The sequence below is a fragment of the Impatiens glandulifera genome, chromosome 1 (assembly GCF_907164915.1).
Source record: "Impatiens glandulifera chromosome 1, dImpGla2.1, whole genome shotgun sequence".
In the NCBI taxonomy this organism is placed as follows: domain Eukaryota; kingdom Viridiplantae; phylum Streptophyta; class Magnoliopsida; order Ericales; family Balsaminaceae; genus Impatiens; species Impatiens glandulifera.
Genome location: NC_061862.1, coordinates 95,184,018 through 95,188,065, shown reverse-complemented (window position 1 = coordinate 95,188,065; position 4,048 = coordinate 95,184,018). Strand labels below are relative to the sequence as shown.

Genomic DNA, 4,048 nt, shown 5'->3' with positions numbered 1-4,048 from the left:
TTGATTAAAATATGATTTTGTTAAATAAATATTATTGAATGAGAATTTTCCCACATGTAAATTCTTTATCACTAAATTTATGATATGATATGGTTTTGTTAATTAATTTTAATTGAATAAGAATTTAGGTCAAATGCAAGTATTTGTCGTTAGAATTATTATTAAAAAATGATTTTGTTAAAAATATTAACGTGGTTTAATACAAAATTTAATCTTAATGCATTTTTTTGTCAATAAATTTATTGTTAAACATGATTTACATGGGTAATCATGATATGTTTTTAGATTCATAATTAATGTCATACACATTTTATTAAATTAAAATATATTTAATATTAAATGCGATATTTCGGAACTAAAGATTAAAATTATAAAGTATAAAAAATAATATTATGATTATGGGATTGATGAACATTAATTATGCTTAAGAAAAGAGGAACCATTCTTTATCTTTATAAATTAATATTTAAGGTAATGTTTTCTTTATGAACGGTGAGAGCAATCTAATCGTCTATTTCTTATTTTCATAAGAAAAATAATTTTTTTTTTATATTTATGATATTATCAGAAAAGTATAATAATGCGAAAATTTTTTCTAAAATTATTTATAAGACACTATCTCACACTTTAACTATAAAGTTTTCATCATATATACAAGCATAAGGGTCCGTATATATTCATATCTTGTTTATAAAAAATATTGGGATTCAATATGAAAGTTTGATAATCAAGTTATCAAAATATTTTATATAACGATTTATAATGAACCATTTGAATAACCATAGAATTTCTTCAAAATATTTTATAACACACATAAAAATGAATGATCGATTAATTTATTATTAATCATGTGTGTGATACTGAGGCTTAACTTGGAAGTTTAGATAATTAAGTTGTTATAATTATTTTATGTTTCACCTTACAATAAACTTTTTAAATCAATCTTATAGTTCCTTCAAAATATTTTATAACAAAAATAAAAATAAATGGTTGATTAATTAATTTATTAATTATTTGTGTTAAATAAAAAAAATAAAACAAAATAGGGAGATTGATTAAGTAGGATGGTGAATAAATATATTTAACTACTAATGAATAAAATTAAGGAATAAAATAATATATGAAAATTGCCAAATTAAATTCTTTATCCACTAAATATAAGATAATCTTCTAAGTGTTTTTTCTATCAATACCAAAGAACCATAAAGAAAAGAAAAATGACATAAAATTTAAGAATTAGTTCGATATTAAAGGTAACAAACTTCTACATGAATCTAATATTTGATTATGTATCTATTTTGTAGAGTGAGACGAGTTTAGATGTGATGATAAGGTCAAGAACATTTTGGTTTAAATAATAATTTTATACGTATTATTTCAAGTTTTTCTAATAACACGGATTATGATTTATAGTTTATCTCATAAAGTTAAAGTTATCAGATATGAGATTTTATAAAACAAAACACACAAATTGAAAAACATAGAAAACACAAGCTTAGAAACATGCATTAAACAAACACAAAAACATAACATAGTTTTTGAAAAACATAGAAAACACAAGGTTAGAAAACAAGCATCAAACAAACACAACAACATAACATAGTTTTTGAAAAACATAACAAACACAAACATAGAAAACATGCATCAAACAAACACAAACAACATAACATAGTTAGGAGGTTCTCTTCAGAAGGAGCCAACAAGCATGCTCAAAAAACCCTTGCAACAGCTTTACACACCAAGGGATTCTTCATTTCCATGGACATCTTGAGAACCTCAGTCAAATCCACATCATCCTTAGAGGTCCACTCAAAGTTCTGAAGAAGCACAGCCAACCAAATATGAACGGTAGCTAGACCCATAGTTTTCCCGGGACATACCCTCCTTCCTGAACCAAAAGGGGCGAGCCTCATGTCAGACCCCATGACAGACACATCATGTTCAATGAATCTCTCTGGCCTGAACTCTTCTGGCTCCGACCAAATTCCTTTGTCATGTGCTATGGCCCACATATTCACCATGGCCGTGGTCCCTGCAGGGACAAAGTACTGCCCAACATGTGTGTCGTGGATTGCAAGACGAGCCCATGAAAGGAGGGGGCCTGGAGGGTGCATTCTTAGAGTCTCTTTTACGATGGCTTGGAGGTATGGCAGGTTTGGGATATCAGATTCCATTACCGCCCTTGAAGAGCCAATAGTTGTTTCAATTTCGGCGAGAGCTTTGGCTTGAATGTCTGGATGAAGAACTAGTCTTGCTAGAATCCATTCTAATAGAATTGCAACAGTATCTGTTCCTCTGAAGATCATTTCCTGCATTCATTGATAAAGAGTATTTATATAAATGTTTTCATCATCAATTATTATTATGTAAATCAAAAAACTTATATATAGAAGCAAGGAAATAAATATCTTTTAAAAATGAGAATACAAATATTTCAAGAAATTAATAATTTGTTAAAATGAGAAACAAAGTAGTCACAGGAAACTAAGGGCCGACATGATAAAAGTAACACATGAAATAAAATTAGTTTTTTTGTTTAATAAAATTTAACATGTACATTCATTTACGAAAATGTTCTAACTATTTTTCCTTTCTACATATTTTTCATATCTTGTAGATAATAAGGTTGGCTAGTGAAGTCAAGAAAGAGGATTCTAAGTAAGAAAATACAAATTAGAAAATTTTGAAAAGATATAAGAAAAAACATTACCCATAGAACAGCGACCATATCAGATCGGGTGATCTTGTTCTCTCTCTCAAGATCAAGAAGAACATCAACAAAGTATCCATGATTATTGTCCTGATCAGTAACCATGCTGTGATCGTCTATGATCTTTCTAACAAACCCATCCACTTTAGAAACTAGTTCCTACTTCTCCTTCTCACACCTTGAACATCAAGCCAACCTAGAATCGGGAAATGATCGCTCCAATTGAATGTCCCTAGTAACTTGTATCCTTCACTAACAAATCCCTCTAATTCCAAACCGTCCCCATTTTCACCAAAATCATAATACTTTCCAAAAACAGTCATCATCATGTTATTCAATGAACCATAGTGAAGAACTTGCTTGATCTCAACATCCCCTTTTAGATCCATTTGTGTTTTTACCTGCGTAAAGAAACACTCATTTATAACTAATTGTCTTTTATACTCATTATCATTTAAAAGTAAAAATAAAAAGAGTATTCTTACTTGTGTGATCATCTGATGACAGATGTTCTTACGGAATCCTTCAGCACAAGCTATTTTCTTCGGGCTAAACATGTAAGTAGCTGAAATCCTTCTTAGCTCTCTCCAGTATTCTCCAAAGGGAGCAAATCCCATTGCCCGATTAAACAAGAGCTCGTAAGCGGATTCCTTAATGGGACGATCAGCGAAGGCAGAACTACTGAGAATGTCCTTAGCCGAACCCGGATCACTTGAAATAACGAAACGGGTGAACCCAACCGAAAAGGCCATTAGTGGACCTGCCTTTAAGGTCTGAGAAAGGTTTGCAAGTTTTCTATGAGTCAAAGAACTCATGAAAGTGAAAATGAGTCCGAAATGGTAAGGGGAAATCCAGATGGTCCGGGAATGGGGGCACCGGTTTTTGCTTTGGAAAGAGCCCATGCAAGACCACCCGGGACTAGCCAGAATCTGAAAAACAGCGGTTAAGATAGCGAGAAAGAGGAAAAGTTGGATGCTGAGCAAGGTGGAGGAGGAGTCATCTGGTAGAACAAAGAGGCCTATTCCCGAAGACATTTTTTTTTTTTTTTGTTAAGAGAGAGATATGAAAGTAGGAAGTGGTGATGAAAGAAGGAATGGAGTGTTCGTATTTGTAGGGAGGGCAAGAAGAAACATACAAAATAAATTTTATAACATTCAATCTATTTAAAATGAAATTAAACTAAACATTTTAATTATATATAGGTAATATTAAAAAGAGAACTGACTCAAAAGTTGCATGATTAACTAAATCCCAAGAAAATGCAAACTTAGAAAACCCATATATTAATTTGGAAGACCCACCAGAAAGAATTAACATACTAAAACATCTCTTAACACA

General features: G+C 30.9%; 1 pseudogene; it reads right to left on the bottom strand.

Annotated features, from left to right (window-relative positions):
* Positions 1–1,700: 1,700 nt before the first annotated feature.
* On the bottom strand, positions 1,701–3,640 carry LOC124922371 (annotated as a pseudogene).
* Between the last annotated feature and the right edge of the window lie 408 nt (positions 3,641–4,048).